The sequence below is a fragment of the Tenrec ecaudatus genome, chromosome X, assembly GCF_050624435.1.
Source record: "Tenrec ecaudatus isolate mTenEca1 chromosome X, mTenEca1.hap1, whole genome shotgun sequence".
Taxonomy (NCBI): domain Eukaryota; kingdom Metazoa; phylum Chordata; class Mammalia; order Afrosoricida; family Tenrecidae; genus Tenrec; species Tenrec ecaudatus.
The window spans coordinates 101,950,734-101,958,804 of record NC_134548.1 but is presented as its reverse complement, the minus strand read 5'-3'; the positions used below and the strand labels follow the sequence as shown (position 1 = coordinate 101,958,804).

Sequence of the window (8,071 nt, the reverse complement as noted above, 5' to 3'; positions counted from 1 at the left end):
TTCTAGTTATTTTTGCTGGGCCAAATAATATCTACAATTAAATATTCATCCTCTGGGTCTTCAGTTTTAAAAAATACTGAGTGTATGTTTTACTTTCGTAGTCTTTGTTTTGGTTTGATTTTTGGCTCATAAATACTGTTTCCCAGTTCTCCTCTAAAGAAAAATAGGCTGACCAATAATTTGTAAATATGATTAATGATTTAAGAAGTATAGAATTACTTATTTTAGAAGGGAGAATTTTTTTTAAATCAATACATAAAATCCTTTCATTTCCTGTCTATTCCCCACCTGTTTTGGACCCATTCAAAACTCAAAGCTGATCACAGAAAGAACCGTTGCAGAGTCTGAAAATTACAGAGGTTTATGCAACGTTCATAGGACGTGAAGAAAGACTCAAGAATGCAATCAGTACCACCTGCTACAGTGTTCTGAGTAGTCTTAAAAGATGATTAAAGCAGGCTGATTTTTCCTCGGGAAACACTTAGGTAGAGCCCTAAGAGGAGAGATGTTAGTTACTGCCACTGCGACTGTGACTGTCTGCCTGGGCACCAGTTTAGGAGTACTGGTGGCAGTGGTGGTGTATGCACTGGGCTATATCTGCAAGGTCAGCAGTTTGAACACACCAGCCATTCCGAGGGAGAAAGATGAGGCTTCTGCTCCAATAAAAATATACCACCTTGAAAGCTATATAGGGTCACTCTGAGTTGGAATGGAATCAACAAGAGTGTGCTCTAGTTTAGAACTGGAGGTATCAGTGGTAAGTAAACAAAAAAGATACCTTCCTGACCAATACAGAGTGGTGGAGATAATACACATATAATATGGGGTATCAGTAGCTAGTTATAAAATTTTTGGATTCTTCCCTGTTTCCTATAACATTGACTTGGTTCTGTCTAAAAGTATTAGCTGCATTAAATGATACTGGTCAAAACCCCAGATATCACAATGTATACCCATTCTTTGCTTTTTTCTTTGGTTTGATTGATGCGTTCCTGAACAAAAGGCTCTGGAATTGTGCACATTATACTTCTCAGGGATTATTTTTTAATGTAGGGGACTAAAAACTTTACCTAACATTTCAATTTGGGGGCCAAATTCCATTATTCAGCATTTTCCTCAATGTACATGCAACAAACTGCTCTTTTTTTCCCTGCCAATTTCTGGTAATCAGGACTTCCTATATGTGTACTGGTCATTTAATATTTAGATGTTTTTTAATTCTATCTGTAAGTATCATTTTCTAGTGTACCCTCTAGTCAAGCCTTAGTATCTATCCCTAAAGTTGTGAGAAACGGAGTTTAAAGAAGAGTGCAACACTTCTAGAAGTTTAGTGTATCCAAGCATTCAGCCAATATTTGATAAGAATCGGGCAGAGGTATCTCAGACAAAGGAAAAGCACATGTATAACACTTGGATTTGTTCTAAAATTAGCAATAGGGTAGCTGGAGTGTGTAGTTCACGTGGCAACATCTGTTAGGGCACGCAGTTGGAAAATTGAGCCCATTTGGGGCCTTAAACAAGCACGAGGTCCTTAGTAGTTCAAGCATTTTGCACTTGACTGCTAATGTAAAGGTTAGCAGTTTGAACCCACCTGCCTCATGGTGTTGTGGAAGAAAGGGCCTGACAACTTGCTTCCATTAAGATTCTACCAAACAATTGATTCTGACGCATAGCAAAACTCTGGTGGCACTGTTGGGTAAGTGTCAGACTGCTTGCCGGGAGATTGATGGTTTGAAAGCACATGAGAAAGATGAGGTGTCTACTTCTGCGAAGATTGAAAGTTTCGGAAACTCACAGGGGCAGTTCTACTCTGTCTGATCAGGTCGCTATGAGCCCATTAAAAGTACAGCCAGAAATGTCCGCTGGAGCAGTTCTAGTCTTTGACGCATAGAGTCTCCATGAATCAGAATTGACTGAATGACCACTAATACCAACACGTGTCAGCAGTGTACTAGGATTTGGAGCTCCAAAGATGAATACAACATTTTTAGGCATTTATGGTAGGATGGTGATATTTCTGTAAATATAAGCTCTTTTTTATCTAAAACACGTATTAAAATATATTCAGGTTATCCCTGGAGAACAGGGAAGGGGGTTCTACTTAGAACTTGGAGACAAGAAGGTAAAAAATGTTGCAAAGAATGATAATAAAGTGAAAAGGTAAGAGAAGCTAGTACCATGCCATGATATGTCAATTTGATAGAGTGAATTGGTGTTTAACTTGTCTACCATGTCACCGCCTGATGATCCCCTCTGGTAGGTGAAACCTCATGAGGATTCTGGGAACTTCCTCTCCCTTTCCCCGGAGGGGGGGGCACACTTTCTCCGTCTCCACTTCCCTGCTGTTTATTCTCTTAGAGAGCTGCTGGAGCCATACGGAGATCTGCGAAGATATGTCCATCACCATTAAAGCTACAAGACTTTGCACACACCTGCCCGTGATCTTCCTGCCTTGTGCACCCTTGCATGTGGCTGCGTCATCCCATAAAGAGGGATTTATGGACTAGTAGCAGACATATGGACTACTATTGAAGTTTTGAACTTGATCTGGACTGTGATGGGGTGTTTGTTTGATATAATTACTTCTTGATATATAGCTTTCTCTTACACATGTATGAGTGTCCCTGGATTTGTTTCTCTAGTCATCCTGGACTAACACACCTGTGAAAACTGGATCCTGAGTAAGGTAGAAACTTGTCAGAGAGGGAAAATGCAAGTGTTTTACACTAATGGACAGAAATAAAATGGTGGTCGGATAAGGAAGACTTAAGAAGTATCGATGCATTTTCATTGTGTTGCTGGTGAAGAATATTGAAAGTACCATGGAATACCAAAAGGACAAACTAATCTGTCTTATTATAAGTATGGCCACAGTGTTCCTGAGAGGCAAGGATAGACATGTGGTCAGGAGAGATCAGTCCCTAGAAGAAGGCAACATGCTTCCTCAAGTCAAGGGACAGTGGAAAAGAGGAAGGCCATCGAGAAGACAAACTGGACATCCCTTGCAGAGGGGTAGTGGGGAGATGTGTCATCAGGGTTCAGTGTAGCAACAATGAAACTCAAAACCTCCCTCTAGCTCTTGAATGCTTCCTCCCCTCCCAATTTTCATGACCCCAATTCTACCTTGTGGACCTGGTTAGACCAGAGGATGCACAGCGGTGCAGTATGGATCTGGAAACACACAGGGAATTTTGGATGGATGAACCCCTCAGGACCAGCAGTGGGAGTGGTGACACCGGGAGGAAAGGGGGTGTAGAAAGGGAGAACTGATCTTGGAGATCTATGTGTAACCTCCTCTCTAGGAGATGGGAAATGGGAAGGTGGGTGAGGGGAGACGCCGGGCAGTATAAGATAAGATATAATTTTTTATAAACTATTAAGGGACCAGGGGGAAGGGGGGAGCGGGGAGGGAGGGGCAGAGGAAAAAAGGAAAACGAGCTGATTCCAGGAACCCAAGTGGAAGGCGAATTTTGAGAATGACGAGGGTAATGAATGTATAAGGGTGCTTTATTCAATTGATGTATGTATGGATTGTGATAAGAGTTGTATGAGCCCCAATAAAAAGATTAAATTAAAAAAAAGACAAATTGACACAGTGGCTACAACAATGGGATCCAACACAGGAATAATTGTGAAGATGGAGCAGGACCTGGCAATGTTTCCTTCTCTTAGGCATAGGGTCACTTTGGGTTGGAACTGGGTTACTGGCACCTAACAAAACCAAGACTGCACATTGTCAAAGGCTGAAAACTTGCAAGACCCAGGGAAAACAAGGAGGCCTGTCCATCAAGTTCTAGCTCTCACAAGTTTCACTGTTTTACACACACACACACACACACACACACACACACACACACACACACTCATTCTCATGCTCACACTCCATTTTCCAGTCAATTCCAACTCACAACAACCCTATAGAACAGAGGAGATCCGCTGCAAATGGCTCCCCAGGTTGTAAAACTTTTTGGATGCAGGCTACCTTATCCTTCTCTAGTAGATCACCTGATGGATTCAGTTCATTCACTTTTCAGTTGTCAGTCCAAAACTTAATCCAGTGCATCACCAGGGCGCCTTATATACACATTATATGACCTTACAATTCCACCCAGGAGAAATGCTATATCCACAGAAAGACTTGCTCATGAATGCTCACACAAGTATTATTTATGCTACCTTAAAAGTGGAAAAAACTCTAATCAATTTCTGAATATGTAAACAAAAGCAGTATATCCATATAATGATGTAGATGAACATTTTTAATATGTATGGAACCATCGCACAGAAAATGTGATCACTACACAGACCCTGTCGGCAGGAACCATGTGCTTTGATGTGACTCTCACGGTTGTGCTGTACAACTGACAAGGCAATCAGTACTAGGATCAGTCACTAGATGAACATTTGTAATGCAGTTTTTGTGGTAAAATTAGGTGCCTCGGCTCATATTTGGGTTGGCTTATACTCGTGTATATACGGTAATAACATGATACAACATGTATGAATCTTGGTGTATGGTGCTAGATTTAAGGTGGAAAAGATCATATATGATTCCATTTATATGACTATCCAGTAAAGATACTTCCATAGACACAAAAAATATAAAGTGGTTACATGAGGCTTTGGGAGTAACTGCAAATAAGCATTAAGAATTTTTTTCTTTGCATGTGTTCCTGTTTTATTTTTATAATCAATCATTAAGGATTTTTGAGTGATGTTATGTTTCTAAAATCAGAATGTGTGATCTTTTCACAACTCTTTAGACCGACTGAATTTCATTGAATTATACACATTAAATGGGTGAGTTTTATGGCGCATACAGTAAACTTTCAAAAACCTCTGAAAACCACAAAAAATTCTAAAATCTGTAAGGCACCAAGTGTAAATATCATAAATGAGAATTAAATGGTTGAATATTTTGAAATATTTATAAATAATACATAATAGAGTATAATATAACCATCATAGAATAATTAACTGACTGTTGGAGAGTCTGGACTTAAAAATTGAAATGAATTCCCGGTACTTTTGGAATAAACTCTTTTCTTCTCAGCATGGGTTATGCTTGACTGTATTTCCATTTTTAGATGTACATTTATTTTGTAATTTCCCTCAAATACTCTTCATGCTCTTGTTTCTTTAATCTTAGAGTTATTAAAGGAAGATTTTTAATACCAGGTAAATGTACACAGGCAAAAACATGTTTGATATTTACAAGATATTTTTATTACATTTTTATATTTGGAAGATTATTTATATATACGTGTGTGTGTCAAAAAGTATTGCTATAAAATCAGATATATTTACTAAGGAAAAGTATCAAAATATGAGATCACTGTACCTAAACCTGTGCGCTATCTTGGTCTAGAAGCTTCTGAAGGAGAAAGAGCAGCCGGGACCATCCAGCCCGTGATCAACAGTCCAGTGCTTATCCAGCAGCACCACCAGGGTGTCAGTATGTACAGAAAGTGCTCAGAGATCCGCAGCCAGTTTCTCCCATGGGCATCTTGTATATCACCACAGTTTATTTGTCCTAAGGAACTCATATTTGTACATTTCTATTATCCAAACCTCACAGTTGATTCCTTTTCCTAGGTGTTTCGTTATTTTCTTAAAAGATCATGGATATCACCTTACATTTATTTAGCTGTCATGTCTCTTTAGACCCCTCCTTCATTGTGACAGTTTCTCATACTTTCCTTGTTTTTTGATGACTTTAGCAGTGTTGGAGAGGCCTGGTCAGGTATTTGGTGGAATTGTAAGTTTCCTGGGGTGGTTTGCCTCAGTTCTTGCTTGTCAATGTTGCAAGAATTCATGTGGCAGAAGCGTTCGATTCCTCGGGTGGGATATACCTTGGTCCTTGGCTTGACACTAGAAAGAATTCACGCTGAAGCCTGGTTTATGATCCAAGTAGGTTTTTATCAAGCACAGGAGTTTCCGGTTTTCCTGAGGCCGCCGCAGGGCACTTCACACACACACAGGTAGAAACCTGAGGCCAGAGGAACTGCAGCTCCTCAGAGGAGCAGCTGGACAAGAGCGGGGTGAGCTTACAGTTTTAGTCTTTGGGGCTTTCTGCCTGGAGGTGTGGTCCATGCTAAGGTACAGGTTAACCCCATTTGCTGAATTAAGCCCATCTGGCCTAGATTGGGCCACTCCCAAGTGGACTGGCTTTCTGGCTCCAGGGTCTGAGTTTGTGCATGCCCTCTAGCCATGATTGGCTTCCAAAGTAAGGGGAAAGGAGGTCTTGGCATCTAGAGCAGCGCTTCTCAACCTGTGAGTTGGCACCCCTTTGGGGGTCTTATGAGCCTTTCACAGGGGACACCCGATTCAAACAGTAGCAAAATGGCAGTTAAGAAGTAGTAACGAAAATAATGTTATGGTTGGGGGGTCACTACAACAGGAGGAACTGTATTAAAGGGTTGCAGCATTAGGAAGATTGAGAACCACTGATTTAGAGGTTCCACCCCTAGTTTCTACCTCTAGCTACCTAACAGAAGCACTTTTATAAGTCCAAGTAACTTTTATGAGGGAAAGTTTCAGGTATTATGTGGAAAGAATACTGGAACAGAACCCCGGAACCAGCATGCAGAGCCAAGAGTAGGAACCATGACTAGGGAATCCCAAGAGAACCAAGGGAATATGGTCCTCAAGATGGCCCATTGGTACTTACCACACACAAGCCAGAGAGATTCCCACCCTTTGCCTGCAGAGCACACCCAAACAAGAGAGGAGTGGGGCCTACCCAAGGTCTGCTTTTATCCCCGCCTAGCCTGACTGGCTGGGGACGCACCTGGTTGAGGGTTTTAGCCAACCTTATTCACTGAGTTTCAGCACACCTGTAGACCTCCCACCTGGGCCTGGTTGACTTGGGTCTGCGATGCTCAGAAAATTCTGGATTTTCCCATAGGTGTCCCATAAAGGTGCCTGAATTCTTTGCAACCCCTTTCCTGTGGCATGGACAGCTAATTTTCATTTAGCATAGGCTTTCAGTGGAAACAACCCCTTTGTCCCTATCTAGCTACCTTTCAGATTGTCTCTCAGTGAGTATGTTTCCGGTGATAGACTAGGGTGATGGATTTGGGGAGGAAAACAACAGAGGTGAAGTGTCGATTTATATTGTTACCAAGAGTAAGCTCAGAGTTTCAAGCCTCTCCACTTTTCAGTTCTTGTTCCACTTGAAAGAGAGATTCCAAGTGAGAGACAACATTCAGACTAGAGGCAGAGAGAAGGTTTGAAAAGAAAGTGTGAGTTAATTGAAGGGGGATACTTCGGAAAAGAAGGCCAAAGTGTCTCTACCTAGTCTAAATGGCACAGGAAAACGGAATGCTACCCCTTATATTGGCTAACCGTGGATTTTCACCAAAGGCTACCTTTCTGATGGGGCCTCTGCTTATGGCTGGTCGTCTGTAGTCTCCCTGCTCCTTTCAGGTATGCAGAACCTGGCACTCTGCCTACCCAGTGCCCCAGACTTCCTGCAGTGCTCAGAAATTCAAGTCTATTCAGTCATTACGGAGGCTGTGTGAACATACTGTCTCTCTTTCTCGGGTCATTTTCTTCTCTCCCAATATCTCTGGTGTCTCCCATTGATAAGGACATGTGTTTTAGTCATCCCTTAAATCCCTTTGTGCTGGAGGGCTACTTGCAGAAATATTTTGTGTCTCTACCTTTCTTCCAAATTCCTCCCACCATCGCCTCTTCTTGCCTAAGCAGCCTTGGATTAGTGAACATTGTCATGAAGAGAACTATCAGCAGGATGGGATACTTTTGCTAACTTTAATTATCTGCTTGCCAGGTTACAACCCTGTAACCATATATATATATTTTTTTTTCCTTCTTCCATACTCCATTCCTTTATACTTTTATTTTATACTTCATTATTTATACATCTTTAACCTATCAGAAAATCTTCCAAATACCTGAATATGATGCACAGATTTTTATATTTATTTTAATCAATTCATCATGAAGTAGTTTTTAGAATGGCATTTATTTCCTTTTGCTGTTTCACCTAATATCATTTTCTGATCTATTCACAAAATATCCAACCATTAACGTAATATGCTTTATGTGT

The 8,071-nt window shown here is 41.0% G+C and overlaps 1 non-coding gene across 1 annotated transcript; it reads right to left on the bottom strand.

The window, feature by feature from the left end:
- Positions 1-4,263: 4,263 nt before the first annotated feature.
- LOC142435491 (small Cajal body-specific RNA 14) lies at positions 4,264-4,393 on the bottom strand. The gene has a single exon (XR_012781538.1).
- Positions 4,394-8,071: the final 3,678 nt, after the last annotated feature.